The sequence below is a fragment of the Rattus norvegicus genome, chromosome 8, assembly GCF_021556685.1.
Source record: "Rattus norvegicus strain SHRSP/BbbUtx chromosome 8, alternate assembly SHRSP_T2T, whole genome shotgun sequence".
Classification (NCBI taxonomy): Eukaryota; Metazoa; Chordata; class Mammalia; order Rodentia; family Muridae; genus Rattus; species Rattus norvegicus.
This window is the reverse complement of record NC_141541.1, coordinates 63,185,820-63,204,446: the sequence shown is the minus strand read 5'-3', so window position 1 is coordinate 63,204,446 and position 18,627 is coordinate 63,185,820. Positions and strand designations below refer to the sequence as shown.

General features: G+C 46.5%; 1 long non-coding RNA gene across 2 annotated transcripts in view; it reads right to left on the bottom strand.

Annotated features, from left to right (window-relative positions):
• LOC120094166 (uncharacterized) overlaps positions 1–12,648 on the bottom strand; it is a 31,480-nt gene extending 18,832 nt beyond the window's left edge. The window contains exons 1-3 of one of the 2 annotated variants that reach the window (XR_015627692.1): positions 12,536–12,647; positions 6,382–6,534; positions 1,476–1,636 (exon numbers count right to left, since the gene is read on the bottom strand). This is a non-coding gene — a long non-coding RNA (uncharacterized LOC120094166). Of the gene's footprint in view, positions 1–1,475; positions 1,637–6,381; positions 6,535–12,535 lie in introns of those variants that run through there. The other variant, XR_015627691.1, reaches the window with a different exon arrangement.
• Positions 12,649–18,627: the final 5,979 nt, after the last annotated feature.

The window sequence follows — 18,627 nt, the reverse complement described above, 5'->3', positions numbered from 1 at the left end:
TTGGCCCTTAGGCCCTCCTGTTCAGCCAGCAGATGATTTCCTGGTGATTAGTAGAGGAGGGAGAAAACGGCAGGAGCCAAGTTAATTTCAATTACCCTCATTTTCTCCCTGGAGCAGCACAGCTAAGTGCATCTTTGTGTCAGCTGCCTCAGACGCTGATCAGTATTAAGTATTTGGAGCTCTGGGTGCCCCGGACACCTTCATTTATCTGCTGGTTCCGGAGAGTGGACTGTGCCTCCCTGCCACCTGTTGGCTCTCCACCTTATTTTACAAAACCCAGGGAAGCAGGCTGGGAAGCAATCAGTGCCAGGAGCGGGGTGCACAGAGGAGGGGGGCGCACGCCTTAATCATTCCTTCAGACAATTGTGGGTTTAAAAAAGATACAAAAAACCTCAACAAGTGGTATGTACTTCTTCACAGTTAGTTACAATGTAGACTTAGAAAGCTTGTCAGTAAAAGTTGCGCACTCTACTGCCTTAGATCCCTTGAGTTTGGAAAGAAATTAGAAAACGAGGCTGTAAAAGAAAATAAACTTTTCTCCCTCATTTATCCTCTCTTTCTTTCTTTTCTACAATCTGGCCAAGTTGGAGAGAGACTCCAGATTCTCTTCACCTTTCCTACGCCAGTGTTCCAGCTTTATAAATTAATGAAATAGGACCAGGGGGATGGCTCAGTGGATAGAGGCATTTGCTAAGAAGTCTGATTACCTGAGTTTAGTCTCCACAGGGTGGAAGGAAAGAACATTCCTGCATGTTGTCCCTGTACCTCCACACACTGCTATCCACACGTGTATACATACATGTGCAGAGAGAAAAATAAGTAAATAAGTAAACATAATATGATTTTTAGAAAAAATTAAATATGCACATTTTAACTGTGGAAGACCAACCCCAACTTGGGAAGTCACAGAGAGCTTTCTTGACAAGAGCAGCTGAAGCCCAAGAAAGTGTTATTATAGTAAGATGGGACTCTAGGAGTGTTTCATTAATAGATGTCCCTCTACATTCAAGGAAACAATGAAGGTGGAATATAAGGGTTCCTCCTCCTGATGAATGCTTTGAACTACCCAGGAATAAAAGGAGTTAAAGGGTACCCATTCAGTGGCCAGCATGGGCCAAGACTGGGAGGCTGCTAAGAAAGTATGGCTCACTGAGAAACTACAAAGAAGCACAGGCAGGGGCCAGTTCACCAAAGGCCTCTAATGTCATGCTAAGGATAGCAGAGCTGACCCAGCTGTCTCTAAAGGTCAGTTGAAGAGTTCACGCAGTGAGGCACTGAGCTTAGAACTGTGTATCTGGAAGTCCACTGTAGCCATGTGTGCAGAGAAAGGAGTCTGGAGGTGGCAGGACCAAGGCAGTCCTGGCAGGAAGGTGAAGCTGATGGAGTAGCAACCTCGGGAATCGGCAATGGTGCAGCCAAAAGGAGCACGGTGACTTCCCCAGTGAGGAGCAGGAAAGCAGGCACAGAAACCTCACCTGTGTAACAGGATGTCAACCCCATGCCTGTAGTTATTGAACAAGTGGTAAGGCTTCGTGGCAAGCAGGATCCAAACCAAATAGTAGATCAATGGTTTTTTGCTTCTTTTAACAACAGAGAGTAGAAGGGGACCAATCGCAAATATATGGTTTCAAAGTAGCTGTGAAAAATGGGAAGGAGACAGAGCTCTTAGGGGCAGACCACAGGGAGCAGAAGCCCAGAAACTGCACAGGGAGCCTGGAGCTGCTGGCCTAGGGCCAGGTGACTGCTAGGGAGTTTCTGGGGTTCAGGGCAGGTATCAAGCAGCTAGGTGTGGAGGTTACACACTCACTGGGGAGGCTGAAGGAGGGTAGCAAGCTCAAGGCCAGCCTGGGCAACTTCACGATACATTATCAAAATATAAAATAATAGGAACCAAAGCATGTCCCTATGGAAATAGGAAGTGTCTGCTGTTCCTTCTAGACACCAAGAAGACAGGTGACGTCTTAGCTGCTACCTCTCCCAGTCTTAGGAGACACATTCTACTCTCCTGGAAAATTGAACTAACTCCCTCCCTACACACTGGGGCTCAAGATGGCGGAAACTGGGTTAGGGATCTTTAGTGGAAATCATAGCTACTCTTATTCTCAAACTTGACTGGAGGACAGAAGCAACCTTGGGAGAGTTGGAGGAGTGATGGGTGGATGTGTGGTTCTGTATCTGGGCAGTCCCCGGTTTCCACATCTGGTACCATTGCAATGGAAGCATATTGCTCCTCACTGGCCACATGCCTGTAGCGCGATAGGAACCGTCTTTAGAAAGGAGATCTCCGGTGCCAGTGGAGAGAAGGTTCCAGGGCTCTGGCCCCACAGAAGAGTAATAAAGCACAAGCAAGAAGTCCAGCTCCTGCTTCAAATCCTTCCCTCTCCTGATGCCCTTCCTACAGTCTCTTGCCAGCAGACAAAAATACATCTCTTATGAGTCAGTCTAGTTGTACTTTGAAAAATTACTAATATATTTACAAATGGTTTATTTACTTACAGGTCATTTATACTTATGTTGTACCACACATCCGTGCTCGGTGCCCCATTCTAATGTCTTTTTCCTGCTGATTCCTGCTGCTATGAGCCCTGAGTCTGATACTGTTGAAGTCTCCCAATTTACTATGGACCAAACTGTATGTGATATTTTTCAGGTACAAAGTATTTCCAGTCACGTTTTCAAATCCTTCCTCTATAATTTCTGATTTTCTTGTTAAACTAGAATTTGACAGTGGTTTTATAAATATAAAACTCTACCTAAACCCTTTTGTCTGGCTGTTTTTAGTTTCTTGAGACAGGTTCCTTGCTACATAGCACAGGCTGACCGGAACACAGATCTTCCTCTTCAGTCTTTTATCTTTTAGTATCATTTTCACAGGTAGTTCTTTATCCCTCCCGTTTCAGTTGGATAAAAATTAAATTCTGCCCTTTTTTCATATTTATCCATTTTTCTACCCATTTTTAAAATTCCATTTTCTTACATTATCTTGTGGTGATGGGGTGACATGTGCATGCTATGACATAGCACGTAGAAGTCCAGAGGACAATCTATAGGACTCAGTTCTGTCATTCCACCATGATGATCCTTGGTATCAAGTTCAGGCTACGAAGAAAGTGACTTTACCTGCTGAGCCATCTTGTCATACCCTGTCCCCTGCCCCACCTCTCTCTGTCTCTGTCTCTCTCTGTCTCTCTCTCTGTCTCTCTCTCTGTCTCTCTCTCTGTCTCTCTCTCTGTCTCTCTCTCTGTCTCTCTCTCTGTCTCTCTCTCTGTCTCTCTCTCTGTCTCTCTCTGTCTCTCTCTCTGTCTCTCTCTCTCTCTCTGTCTCTCTCTCTTTCTCTGTGTGTGTGAGCGCGCCTGTGTTGTTCGTCTCTATCTCTGTCTCTATCTGCCTCTCTCTTTCCGTGTGTGGTGTGTGTGTGTGTGTGTGTGTGTGCGTGTGTGTGTGCGTGCGCCTGCGCGCGCGCATGCACAGGCATAGGCTATAGGCTGGTGGATTTTTTCCACCATTGTTCTCCACATTATATTTTGAGGCAGGGTCTCTGACTGTTCTAATTTGCTTTTTGTTCCTGCGATAAACACCATGAGCAAAAAGAAAAGGTTTATTGCATCTTACAACCTGTCCTATCACAGAGGGAATTCTGGGCAGGAATCTAGAGGCAGGAACCATAGGGAACTCTGCTTACTGACTCCCTCTCTGGCTCATGCTCAGCTAGTCTACTTATATGTCTCAGGCCCTCCTACCAGGGCTGAGGCAACTCTACAACTGAGATTCCTTCTTCCCAGATAATCTAGTTCTGTCAAGTTGGCAGGGGCATGCTGGTAAAGGGCGGGGCATGCTGGTGAAGGGGCATGCTGGTGAAGGGGCGGGGCATGCTGGTGAAGGGCGGGGCATGCTGGTAAAGGGCAGGGCATGCTGGTGAGGGGAAGGGGCATATATAGTTTTCTGTAGCACAAAAACAGAAGTGGGGGTGGGGAGCAGGAGAGAGAGAGAGAGAGAGAGGGAGAGAGAGAGAGAGAGAGAGAGAGAGAGAGAGAGAGAGAGAGAGAGAGAGAGAGAGAGAGAGAGAGAATACGAACTTGTTCAACTGCAGTCTGGGGTCCTTATTAGGTGCCCAACCCTTTAGAGTCAAGAGCACAGGGCCCTGATGTTTTCTTTGCACCATTGTGGGCAGCAGTGTTGAGAAAGGTTACTGAAGACGACTGACTGGGGTACAGAGAGATGAAGAGAGAGGTTGTGTAGCTGCTCTTAGAGGGCACCACATCACACGCCCAGTCCCTTCCTGTCATCTCTGACTCTCTTCCACTCTCTGAGCCTCTATTAGATAGGACCCAGGAGCTAGTTAGAACTTTAGATACCTGGCTCCACCCGGGTGTCAGAATTTACATTGTAATTAGTCTTCAAGTGGCACATTGGTCCCTCTGAAGGGGGAAGGGAGATGCCAGGACACAAGGCACCTAGACTGGGTGCATCCAACTGCTCAGCCAGAGACCAAGCCCTCCTCCAGCTCTCTTCCTCTGGAAGCGCTGGCCTCAGGGGCAGAATCTCTAGGACCCAGGACGGCTGACGAATGCTTCCATCAGACTTGAGATTCAGTTGGCGTCTGCTTGTTTTCTACAGAGACAACTCTGGAGTATCTGTGATAAGTCAATGTGATGGTGCAGTCTGGCATGTGTCTCTTAATGCAGGCTGGGCTGATTGAAGGGTCAAATGGTAATAACGATGCCAGGTCCACTGTGTAGTCTTGCTGGGAAGGCAGAGGTGAGGGCCATCAAAGGCCACACTCTACAGTGTTCGGCAGGAAGGAACATCTTCTGAGCTGTTATAACACAAGGTTTCCCCATGGCATTGGGATCTTACAGCAGTTGAGAACCAGGAAACACTAACTAATCTGTTCAGTATAGATTCAATGACCTCAGACAAGGAGCTCTTGTTACTTTATAGCTTCTTGGGATGGATGTAACAAAGTTCCACAAAGTAACATAAAGGAAAAGAAAAGAAGCCAAAGGCACAGGTCTTTAACCCCAGCCCTCAGGAGGCAGAAGCAGGCAGGTCTCTGAGTTCAAGGCCAGCCAGGGCTACACAGAGAAACCCATGGGAGACTGCTAGTGAGTGTCACATCCAGATTAATGATACTGGTGGCCCAGGGAGGAGACAGTGAAACTTTGGGAGATTTTACTGACCCGAGACAGGACTCACAAAGAAAGGCTTTTATATACCCCTCCCCCAATCTTGTGGCTCTCTAAAGAGGGCATTAATAATTTCATTCAATCTTGACTTGCCCTGGCACACAAGAAGAAGCACTTAAGAACTGTTAGTTGGAAAGGGAGTAAATTGAAACCTGCACTTAGTTGTCACAACTGTTGTGATAAAGTTATGGAGTCACTGGACAGGGGCCAGAACAGTTGGGTTTGTACCCCAAAGCTGACACTTCCTGGTTAGCTGGTCTCTGATCTTCAGTTTCCTCATCCATAAGAGAGAACTGGCACTCTGTCTGTGTGGTTGTTTCGCTCTGGTTTATGTGTCCTGTCCCCCACAGACTCACCAACTGAGTATTTAGTGCCCACATGCCTATACTACTAGAGACCACTACTACAACGTAAAGTTGAGGAGGAGGGAATCTAGTTGGAGGTCAGGGATCCCAGCAGGCAAGCCTTGGAGGGTTGTGCCTGGTTCCCACTGGCTTGCTATGGCTCTGCAGCCAGAAAGCAAGTGGCTCCCTCCTCCACACACCCACCTCTATGATGTTCTTTCTCGCCCAGGCTCATAGGCAGTGCCACCAAGGACTGTGGGTTACACCTGCGGGGCTGAGCCATCTCTGCTCTGAGCTGTGCTCCTGGATGTTTTGGTCACACCACACAGTAGTAACTAAAATTGGTCTCTGCTGCCCTCCTATTCTCCCCTTCTCCCTCCCCCCCCCCCGCCACCCCCCTCTCCTCCCTCCTCCCTCCCTCCCTATTTTCCTTCTCTCTGGCCTTCTGTTTAGAGTTGTTTGCATCCCACAGCTTAGCTGAGGCACTGATGTTTGGGTCTAAAGAAAGGTAGTTCCTGTGGGTAGGCTGTGGTGGTACACACAGGTAATCCCAGCCAGGAAGGCAGAAAGAGGTGGATCAGTGAGGCGCTAGCCTGGGGCTACCTAGTGAGAATTTTTTGTCTCAAAAAAAAAAAAAAAAAAAAAGGCAGTCATTGAAAGAAGCACAGTGTGACACATACCAGCCCCCTAGCAACATTCGAGCCTTCCTAGTCACCCAGTGTCCCAGAGTCAAGCAATCTACTCAGCCTTACAGTCTCTCATGAAACGTCATCAAAACCACTCCAGCACTGTGGGAACAGACATGGAACATTCAACCCTGCGTACAAGGGCCGACTTCCCTCAAATCTTACTGGAAAGAGAAGTCGCAGTCTCCACTTGCCCATGTGCATTTGCGGAGTCCTTTCTCTTCTTCCATAAGGAATCCGATCTTCTTCCATAAGGAGCTTTTACATCTGGCAGTGGAGGTCCCACAACAATCAAGAGACTGGTGGATATTTGAAGACCTGTGAGAAGAGCAATCAGAGGGCTTAGGAATGATGTCTGGTCTCCAGTATGCAGATGTGTGCATACATGTGTGTATATGCACAAATGTGTGTGCATGTGCATGTATGTGTGTGTGTGTGTGTGTGCACGTGCAAGTGTGTGTGTTATGTATATGCATATGTGTGGAGTGGAAATTTCTGGTTTCTTTGGAGACTCAATTGTGTCATGTGAATTTTTTTTTTTTGAAACCGTCTTATGAGAGGATGTTTGGCTGAAGCAGATATGTGGGAGAATGTTTTGCTGAGAACAGACACGTGGTGTTTTTCTGGAAGCTGCCAGGGAAAATGGCATGTGATATTTTGCTAGAGCGGATGCTTGAGAGAACAAATAATGTTTAGAAAGGATAAAATTAAAACCCAACAGACAGTGGACGACATTGTATAGTATTGGTTCGCCTTGCCACTCTGCTGGTCATTTGTCATGACTTCAGAGAGAGAGAGAGAGAGAGAGAGAGAATGCACCAAAGAACTTCTGGTGTTGTTCCAGCCAATTGGCAGAGACTCAGGATTTCTTCTAGATCAAACTGGTTGCTGATTCGTGTGAGCTGACCTGCTGATAGCCTAACAATGCAGATTGGATTCACTCCAAACAACTATTTCTAAACATGTCCACATCCTCCTTTGCCCTATAATCTTTCCTTTCCACTACCTCTAGTGGGTGGTGGGCCAGAAGGGAAGTTAAAGAATTTAAGTACACTTATTAAAGTAAGGTACTGGAAAATATAAGCCCACATGTGTGTGTGTGTGTGTGTGTGTGTGTGTGTGTGTGCGCGCGTGCGCACATGCGTTTGCACAGAGGAGAGATAGCTGTCTTCCATATTCCTCCTCACCATTTAAAAATGGTGTCTTATCACGTTCATTTATTTTTTTTCTGGGTGCCTGTGTATATGTATGTAGGCACATGTCAGGGACAGCTTTACAGACATTGTTCTCTCCTTCCCCTGGGTGGGTTCTATGGCTCGAACTCAGATGGTCAGGAATAGCCACAGATATCTTTGTCTCTTGAGTCATCCCACTGGCCCTCTAACCTTACTTTTTGAGACAGGGTCTCTCACTGAACTTGAAGCTCCACCATCAGCCTGACTAGCTGGTCAGCAAGCACCAATGCCTTTCCTGTGGGGGTACAGGGAGACACTGCACCCAGATCTTTATAACAGATCTAGAGATCTGAACTCAGAACCTCACACTTGCATAGCAGTTACACTACCCACTGAACCACCTCCCCAGCTCCAATTATCCTCTTGCATGAGCGTGCGTGTGTGTGTGTGTGTGTGTGTCTGTGTGTGTGTGTGTGTATGTCTGTGTGTGTGTATGTCTGTGTGTGTGTGTGTCTGTGTGTGTGGTTTTTCAAGACAGGGTTTCTCTGTGTAGTTCTGGCTGACCTGGAAGTCATTCTGTAGATCAGGCTGGTCACAAACTCAGAGATCCACCTGCCTCTGCTAAGACTAAAGGTGAGCACCACCACACCAGATATAATTATCCTCTTTTCATAGATGGAAAAAATCAAGGCTTAGAATCGCCAGGGAAACCTATATTCCATAGCCACCTAAGTGGCCACCCTGGGATTTGAACCTAAGTTGGCCAAGCCAGAGCTCTTTACCCTGCAACAGCTCCTACCCTGTGCTGCCACTCTCTGAGTACCTGCCAAAGGCCAGTCTCTGCGCATGCTTCAGCCACATCATCAGGCAGCCCTCTGGATGAGAAAGGGGAAAATAACCTCCCCCAAATGGCAGAGCCTGTCTACCTCATGGCTTTACCTGCCACCAATGGACATGAGGTCACATGGAAAAAAGTCACTCCTACTGTGGCAGAGGGCATTCCCTAAAGCTGAGCATGGTGCTATGCTAGCAGCCGGCAATCAGCTGGCATCAACCCCAGTGGATCGTGGAAATGCGTGGAGGGAGGCAGCCACAGGGATGGGGACCAACTGTTCTTTGTCTTCATGTTAGGAGGCTGCATTCCCGAGGTCCTGAGTATGCCCTGCCCTGTGTTTTAGGGCCTCAGTCAGAGAACTACCTCCAGCCATGGTTATAGCTACCAATGCCATGATTCTGTGGTTCTGCATCTGTGTGTGCCACATGCTGATAGGCCTCTCTGTGAACCAAACTAGGCAGGAACATGGTAGGGAGGGTACTAGGGCCATGGAACCAACAGCAGCCAGAGGTGGGTATGAATCACCACTGTGGGCAAGAAGGTGATTGAAGGGACCCAGGAGACTTGACATCTGGAGGTGGCTTCTGCACCTCTTCCTGCTGTCTGTAAAATGGGACACTATCTTCTTGTGAGGATACAGGAGAACTGGTGATGGTGTCTCTAGCATCTGGCAGCGCCCTGCAGATCACTCTGCACCTGCCCTAGTAGGTGAGCGATGACAGACAGGGACCCTTTCACAGTCTGCATTACAAAGACATGCCTGTATTCTATATTATGGAAAGGAACATCTCATTACTAGATCAGCATGTGTGCACTAGTAATGGTTTATTGATATGAGTTAATCTCCTCTCAGCCCTGAGCTCCTGGGATGATTCAAGATTGACACCAGCAGAAACGAACTAGACTCAGTATTTCAAGAGCTGCCCGAGCCCAGAATCCACAGGAGGAGGGAAAAGGGATGGTAACAAGAGAGTCACAGACACCTAATGTCTCAAGGGCACACCTGAGCTCTGGGATGATTGATCACACCTGTTCTTACCCACTTCACCCTGTATCATGTTCTGTCTGGCAGTGGGCTATAAGACAGATCTTGGGATACTAATCTACTATCCCCTCAAACTGTTATCTCTCAGAATAAAGCATGATTTTAATAGTTGGTTCTTCTTGTCCTGGCTTCTCTAAGTGGTAGATAGCACAAACCAAATTCTGGTGACACTAAAAGATAAAAATCAAAGGAAGGCCCTGAGGCTCAGGAGACAGCTCATCTGTTAAGAGCATTCACTGGCTGCTCTTCCAAAAGGACCCAGGTTCAATTCCCAGCACCCACATGGTGCTCACCACTAACTGTATCCTCAGTCCCTCTTCTGGCCTCCTCAGGCGTTGTGCATGAAATGGTGCATAGACATACATGCAGCCAAATTACTAATACACGTAATAAAATAATTTGGGGAGGCTGGAGAGATGGTTCAGTGGTTAAGAGGACTGAATGTTCTTCTATAGGACCCAGGTTCAATTCCCAGCAGCCACATGGGGCTCACAACTGTCTGTGATTCCAAGATCTGACACCCTCACCCAGACGTACATGCAGGCAAAACACCAAAGCACATAAAATAAAAAAATAAAAAAATAAATAAATAAAGGCCCTGCCCTGACTACAGCACATCTTAGCTGAGCCACAGTCAGACTTAACTCTGCTTTAAAGGTGAATGATTTGTGCAGTCTGAAGACAAATCTGAGTAGAAGCTTAACCCATTTAACAAGTTAGCAATTTAGGACCAGTGAGAAAAGATGCTTGGTGCCACACCTGGTGACCTGAGGTCAGTCCCCGGGTGGAAGGAGAGAACAGACTCCTGAAGTTGGTGTGTGTGTGTGTGTGTGTGTGTGTGTGTGTGTGTGTGTGTGTGTGTGTTTGCCTCAGGGCACACATGCACAAATAAGTAAATACCACAATACTACAGAGACAGAATGCAGCAAGTCTCCCTGGAGCCGAGGTGAGAGGCAGGGGAAAGCCACCTGGGGCAAGCATGCGCCTTCACTGCTGCCCGGTGCTCAAGGGCCAAGCACAGCCTCTTTCCCTGCCTTAAAGAAATCACCAGTGTTCACCAAGGCAGCAGTAAGAGAGTGTGGGGCCCACACTAAAGGACCTACTGTAGGAAACAGACTTTACACAACTGTGGAGGGATGGGGAGTAGAGATGCAGGGAGAGAGTTGGCAGTTAGAAAAGTTAGTCTTAGAAGTCACAACATGCCAAGTCACTGAATTCTGGACCATGAGTGAGTCCCCAGGTTGCTGGCAGCTGTGCCTCAGAGTCTGCCTTAGTTAGGGTTTTACTGCTGTGAAGAAACACCATGACCAAGGCACCTCTGCTTTAGTCAGGGTTTCTATTCCTGCACAAACATCAGGACCAAGAAGCAAGTTGGGGAGGAAAGGGTTTATTCAGCTTACACTTCCACATTGCTGTTCATCACCAAAGGAAGTCAGGACAGGAACTCAAGCAGCTCAGAAAGCAGGAGGCTCACACACACAGGCCATGGGGTGGGGGTTGGAGGGTGTTACTGGCTTGCTTCCTCTGGCTTGCTCAGCTTGCTTTCTTATAGAACCAGGACTACCAGCCCAGGGATGGCACCACCCACAATGGGCCCTCCCACCCTTGATCACTGAAAATGCCTTACAGCTGGATCTCACGGAGGCCTTTCCTCAAAGGAAGCTCCTTCTCTGTGATAACTCCAGCTTCTGTCAAGTTGATACACGAAACCAGCCAGTACAACTGACCCCTTGTCAACTTGACACACAAACACATCACTATGGAGCCTCAACCCTTACTTTCTTATTCATTCCCAAGATCTAAATAACTTTAAAAGTACCACAGTCTTCACAAATTCTTACCTATTAAAATTTCAATCTATTTTGAAATTCAAAGTCTTTTTACAACTTAAAATCTCTTAATTGTGGGCTCCACTAAAATGCTGCTTTCTGGGCTGGAGGGATGGCTCAGGGGTTAAGAGCACTGACTGCTCTTCCAGAGGTCCTGAGTTCAATTCCCAGCAACCACATGGTGGCTCACAACCATCTGTAATGGGATCCGATGCCCTCTTCTGGTGTGTCTGAAGACAGCTACAATGTACTCTTAATAAATAAAACAAATAAATCTTTTTTAAAAAATGCTGCTTTTATTACTTCAAAAGGGAAAAAATAGGGCTTAGTCACAATCAAATGCAAAACCAAACTGTAACCACCAATGTCTGAGATCCACTGACGATCTTCTGGGCTCCTCCAAGGGCTTGGGTCACTTCTCCAGCTCTGCCCTTTGTAGCACTCACCTTGTCTTCTAGGCTCCAGCTGCCTGCACTCCACTGCTGCTGCTGCTCTTGGTGGTGATGCCATGGTACCAGCATCTCCAAAACACTGCTGTCTTCTGCTGCAACTGGGCTGCACTTCCACAAATAGCCTCTTATGGGCTCTTTTCATGGTGCTAAGCCTTAACTTCTTTGCATGACCCCTTCAGTCCCGGGCCTTCGACTGCCACTGAGGCTGCACCTTCACCAATGGCCTCTCCTGGCCTCTCACAGTTCCAATCCTCAGCTGCTACCCCTTCATGTTTCAAAACCTGCACCACCTGGGTGACTCATACATTACCAAGTCTGGCTGCCAACATAAGGTAAAACCGTGGCTACCTCTGGAACACAGCTTCTCTGTGCTCTCAAGAAACACTTTCCAGAAGATTTCACCTTAGTAATGCTGGGCCCTTTTTTTTTTTTCCGGAGCTGGGGACTGAACCCAGGGCCTTATGCTTGCTAGGCAAGCGCTCTACCACTGAGCTAAATCCCCAACCCCATGCTGGGCCCTTTTTAATCACTGCTAATTTCTTCGCTCCAGCTAACCAGCATCAATTGTCCCAGCAATGCAAAGGGTTCACATTAGTAGTTCTGGTATCTTGTTAATCACAGCTGATTCTTCAGACCCAGCTAGCCAAAACCACAGAATCTTTACAATCAAAACAGCAACAGCCTTGAGAAGAATCTTTAATCTTCCCTCTGAAATTTCACAAGCCAGGCCTCTCTATCTTCTGCACTGTTCTCAACATTATCTTCCAAGCTCCTACAGAACATTCCACAGAGCTCTTAACACCCAGTGGCTCTTCTACCCCAAAGTTCCAAAGTCCTTCCACAGTCCTCCCCAAAGCATGATCAGGTTGTCACAGGAATGGCCCACTATGCTGGTACCAATTTGTCTTAGTCAGGGTTTCTATTCCTGCACAAACATCATGACCAAGAAGCAAGTTAGGGAGGAAAGGGTTTATTCAGCTTACACTTCCACATTGCTGTCCAACACCAAAGGAAGACAGGACAGGAACTCAAGCAGGTCAGAAAGCAGGAGCTGATGCAGAGGCCATGGGGGAAGGTTACTTACTGGCTTGCTTCCCCTGGCTTGCCCAGCTTGCTTTCTTATAGAGCCAGTACTACCAGCCCAGGGTTGGCACCACCCACAATGGGCCCTCCCACCCTTGATGACTAAGTGAGAAAATGCCTTACAGCTGGATCTCATGGAGGCCTTTCCTCAAAGGAAGCTCCTTTCTCTGTGATAACTCCAGCTTGTGCCAAGTTGACACACAAAAGCAGCCAGTACAAACATTTAATTGAGGCTGGCTTACAGTTCAGAGGTTTAGTCCACTATCATAGTGGGAAGAATGGAGGTGTCCAGGCAGAGATGGTGCTACAGAGGTAACTGTGAGGTCTACATCTGGATCTGCCGGCAGCAGGAAGTGACTGTGACATACTGGCCAACTTGAGCTTCTGAGACCTCAAAGACCACCCACTAGTGACACTTCCTCCAACAAGACCACACCTACTCCAGCAAGGCCACACCTCCTAATAGTACCCTTCCCTGTGAGCCTATGGTGGCCATGTTTATTCAAACCACCACAGAGTTCCACATCTGGAGTGTGTTAATGAAATATTCCACTGCTGTAATAAATACCGAAGAAAGGCAGCTTGAAGAAAGACTTGCTCTGATTTACATTTTTAGAGGCTTTGGGTCAAGGTTTGTCGGACCTGTGGCTTTTGGCCTGAGCTTAGACAGAATATTGTGGTCACAGTATCTTGTGGATGAAGCTGTTCATTGAGAGTGAGGAGAAGAGGTTGGGGAGTAGAATATCCCCAGAGAACAACCCTCTCCCCCAAAGACAACAGTAAGCAACTGGAGGGAGCCTAAAGTCATGGTAGCCTTCAGACAGGGGAAGCTGCCCTTCCTCGATGTCACAAACCCCTCAAATGTTCTTCCTTTAACCAGCTCTTCCTCTCTGAGGCGCCTCCAAGGGCATTGGCTCCTACAGGAAGGCAGCAAAGGGCAGATCAGAGTGGAGGTGAAAACCAGGCATTTTTAGGTTAGCTTCTTTTCAGTCCCTGTGGTTGTGGTTTAAAGATAGAACCCAGGTCATGAGCCACACACAGGCTGTAGTGCCCTAGACCACAGGAAAATAGAGTTGGGTGGCTGCTGGGAGACCACAAGACCCACCATTTTACTGCATGGGTTAAGACACCAGACCCTTGCCTCTTGCTGGTCATTGTGGCTGCCTGGCGGTTTATGTCCTCAGCCAGCACCCCTGTAGCCAGGGCCTCAGCTGGCAAGCTGCTGGGTCCTCCCACACTCAGGCAAAATGCAGAACCCTATGCCAGGATATCAACCTTTCTGTTTGGCTATGGAAAATCTCACAGCCTACAGCTACAGCTGGGGTCAGGCCAGGCCAGCCAGGCACCAGGCAAAGGGGGAGAGAGCCAGTTCGTCTCTGGGGCACCATTATGCTAGGGACTTTTTTGGAAAAGTGTTTTAACTCACAAAATATTTCAAATATATATAGAAAATATATGTAGAAACCACATAACCAACCCATGAGTCCTACCATCTAGTCTATCAGCATTTATATGTTTGCCTCAGGTCTTGTTTTATGAAGCAAAGCATTCCAAATAGAAATAGAACCTCTCCCTAGGCTCCCCCCACTTCCTGGTGAATATACGGCAGTCATAGAGTCCTGTTACTTACATGGCTATGTTGATGAAGACATTTCTTTCAGAGGCTAGGGATTAACTTGGTTGGTAGAGTGCCTGCCTAACTTGCCTGCAGCCCTGGTGTCTTAGTTAGGCTTTTATTGCTGTAAAGAGACACCATGACTGAGGCAACTCTTACAAAGGAAAAATTTATTGGGGCTGGTTTACAGTTTCAGAGGTTCAGTCCATTATCATCATGGTGGGAGGCCCGGGAGCATCCAGGCAGGCATGGTGCAGGAGCAGCTGAGCGGTCCACATCTTGATTCACAGGCAGCAGAAGGGGGGCTGTGTGCCACACTGCGCAGAGTTTCTTGAGCAAAGACCTCAAAGCCTGCCTCCATGGTGACACACTTCCTCCAGCAAGGCCACACCCCTCCAACAAGGCCACACCTCCTAAGAGCGCCACTCTATGAGCAAGCATTTATACACTTGAGTCTATGGAGACCATTTCTATCCAAACCACCACACCTGGGTACTTTCCCTAGCATGGCACAAACCGCACATGATGGGGCTACCTGTAACCCAGCTCTTGAGATGTAGATGCAAGAGGATCAGAAATTCCTCATTCTCAGTTACATAGTGTGTTCCGGGTCAGCCTCAGAGTCATGAGACCCTTTCTATAAGTTAGATAGATGGATAGATAGACAGATAGATGGATGGATGGATGGATGGATGGATGGATGGATGGATGGATGGGTGGGTGGATGGGTGGATGGATAGATAGATAGATAGATAGATAGATAGATAGATAGATAGATAGATAGATAGACAGACAGACAGACAGATTGATGAACAGAGGTTGCTTACTATTTTGTAAGGACAAAGTTCCTATGTTAAGTCTCCAGCCCCAAAATGATGGTATAAATCTCTATTGGTGGCTGGATTACCGAGTAGAGCCCTTGTGGGGTTAGAGCTCTCGTGAAAAGGGACGGAGAAGAGTCTGTTCTTTTTCCTGCTTTCCATTACATGGGGATCCAAGTAATTCTCTTGAGCTAGGAGAGGTCCCTCACCAAGAGCCAACCAGACTGGCACCCTAACCTTAGGGAAGGGCTAGCCTGGAATATGCAATGTCCCTGCCTTACCTAGACTTTGTGTAATTTTGTTTGTGCCCCGGCCCATTTTTATTTCCCAGGGTTTGATGATTAGTCTGTCATGTGCCATGAGAAATCCTGTGGGGATTCATGCAGAGATTCAGTTGACTTTGTAGATGAATTTGCTGAGATGTGATCAATTGTAACATGGAATCTTTTCATTCAGAATGTGTATGGGATAAATTTCCATCTGTCAGTCTCTGTATAATTTTTATATTGTCTTAATTCTTTAATGCTACTGTAACAAAATGTCCAAGACTGGGTAATTTATAGACAGGAATTTATTTTCCCAAAGCTATGGAGAACTCAACCACAGATCTACAGGGCCACAGTCTCACCAGGCTTGGTGTCAGGTGAGGGGCAGTCTCTGCTTCAAAGACTGTACCCGGAATGTGGAGGGGCCATAGGGTGGAATGGACAGAATCATTCCACCTTTACAAAGTGCCTGTCCCATCTGCCCTCCCAACCTCCTTTCTAAAAGGCTCACATCTTAATTCTCACTCTGGGGATCAAGCTTCAGTACATGAATTTGGGGAGAACATCCAGACTATAGGGATATTGTTCATGAAAGAAGTGGCATATTTTGTCTAAATGTATTCTCAGGTTTTCATTGTTACTATAAATAGGACCTGTTTCTTTTCTGTCGTACTTTCTAGTCTTCTGCTTTGCTTCGGAGACAGAGCCTCATATATCCAGAGCTGCCTTCAAACTTACCATGCACACAAGGACAACCTTTGACTTCTGATCTTCCTGCCTTCCCCTCCAGGGCTAGCATCACAGACGTGCGCCATCGAGCTGAGTCTGTGCATCGCTGTGGATCTAGCCCCGCACCTCATACGTATTAGCAAGTGTTCTACACACAGAGCTGTGCCCTGGGCCCTCTACTATGTTTTCGAATGTTATTGCAAGTGTACAGGAATACTGGTCATTTTTAAAAAAGATTTATTTGTATCTGGATGTGTGGATATGCACGTGCGTGATCTTGGAATACTTTGCTGGATCCCCTGGAACTGGAGTTACAGGCAGTGGTGAGCTGCCTGGTGTGGGTGCTGAGAATTGAACTCTGGACTTTTGCAAAAGCAGCAAGGGCTCTTAACTACTAAGTCACCTCTCCAGCCCCCTGTGGGAGACAAATCGTTTTTTAGTTCGATCTTCAATACAGCAACCTTGCTAACTCTCTCACTAGTCCTAATAATTTATCTATTCGATAATTTCTCTCTTGGACTTTCTACAGAGCAATCGCATTGTCTGCAAACATGGGTAGTTTTTCCTCTTCCATTCTTAAAATTTATGACCTTTATTTGCTTCTATTACAGGTTGGGTCATATAAATTGCTGATTTGGGGAGCTTGTGACCTAAAAAAAAGATGGCAATTTCATTTAGTTTAACTCTACACATTTCCTAGGATCTCCAGAGCTAAATAAAAACAGTGATGGATGGCAGATCGCCTACGTCTGACTTGGATGGAAATTGCTGTAAAGTTTTTCCCTTTACCATAGTGCAGGTTTATTGAGTTAAGGGCGTGGTGTGCTAAGGGTTATGTTGGATGCATATTTAATTAGTTACGGTTGCATATTGCATTAATGAATTACCTGACTGGATTGGTCCTTGTGTTCTTGGGAGAAAGCCCACGTTTCTATGATACATTATTTTTCCTGTGTGCACTGCTGTGCTTGACTTGGTATTATTTTATTTATAATTTTAGAATCTGTGTTCATAATAGACAATAACAGCTAACATTTATTAAGCTTTATGTGTTCCGGGCCTATTAGGCAGCATTAAGGTACTTTCCGTGACTTATTTCCTTTCTTCCTCAGAAGGCCTCCTGAGGAGGCTAGTTCCTCTTTTTAAATATGAGGGAAGGAAGGAAGGGAGGAAGGAAGGAAGGAAGGAAGGAAGGAAGGAAGGAAGGAAGGAAGGAAGGACAGGGAGAAGAAAATCACTTCTTCAAGATTGTTCAGGAGTTATCAGACTCAGGAGGCCCCATAGTCCCCTGGGTTAGAGACCCATTAGGTAGACTGCTCTATGGTGCACTTTTCTAATATATCCCGGTTCCAGCTTAATGCCAAGGTTATGCTATTCCCTAAAACAGCTGTTCTCAACTTGTGAGTCATGGCTCCTTTGAGGGTCAAATGCTCCTTTCACAGAGCTCACCTAAGACCATCAGAAAACACAGATATTTACACTATGATTCATAACAGTAGCAAAATTGCAGTTAGCAAGTAGCAACGAAAATAGTTTTATGATTGGGGGGTCACCATGAGGAACTGAAATAAAGGGCTGAAGTATTAGGAAGGTTGAGAACCACTGGCCTAGAAAGTAACTGGTTAGCTCTTTCCTTTTTTCTCTTATTTTAAAAGAAATCTGTGTCTGGAGAGATGGCTTAGTGTGTATGAGCACTCGCCGTCCAAGCATGAAGACCCGGATCTGAATCTTCAGTAGCTATAAACATCTGGGTGTGGTCACATGATCCTGTAACCTCAACCCTGGGGAGCTTGCTGGCTACCAGCCAACTCCAGGTGCAGTGAGAGACCCTGTCTCAAAGGAATGCACTAGAGCGTTCATAGAGCAGAGCCTGAGAGTCTCCTCTGGCTTCCACATTGGTGCATGGCAGCACGTGCATGTAACTGCACAAACGTGTCTGCATGCTCCTCACGGGAGCACTGACTCTTTTTCGGGTTTCTGCAGAAATATTTTGTCTGGAGTGAACTCACTGGTTTTTATTTTATTGTCTGTCTGGTTACTTAATCTATTTGCAGTTCTTGGCTTGTAGGCACATTTTGATGTTTTTTTTTTTCTTTCCTTTTCTTTTTGTCGGAGCTGGGGACCGAACCCAGGGCCTTGTGCTTGCTAGGCAAGCACTCTACCACTGAGCTAAATCCCCAACCCCACATTTTGATGCTTTAAATCTGAGATTTATAAGAGAACTACAAGTACCATATAAAGAACGTCATGTCTTTAAAAAAAATTACAAGTTTGTTTTTTGTTTTTGTTTTGTTTTGTTTTTGAACTAATAAATTGGAAATCAGTTACTGAATCACATGTGTAAGAAGTCCTATGACAGTACAATGGATGCTTCCTGACTAGAGGGCTTTAACTTTTTAAGAAGGTTTACCTTTTGTGCCTTTTAAATGTTTTGTATTGGTATGTAGTAATTATTTTTAAAATGGGTTTGAGCTGGGTACATGCCTTTAATTCAAATACTCAGGAGGCAGAGGCAGGGAGAACTCTGGGAATTTGAGGTTAGCCTATCCTACAGAGCAAGT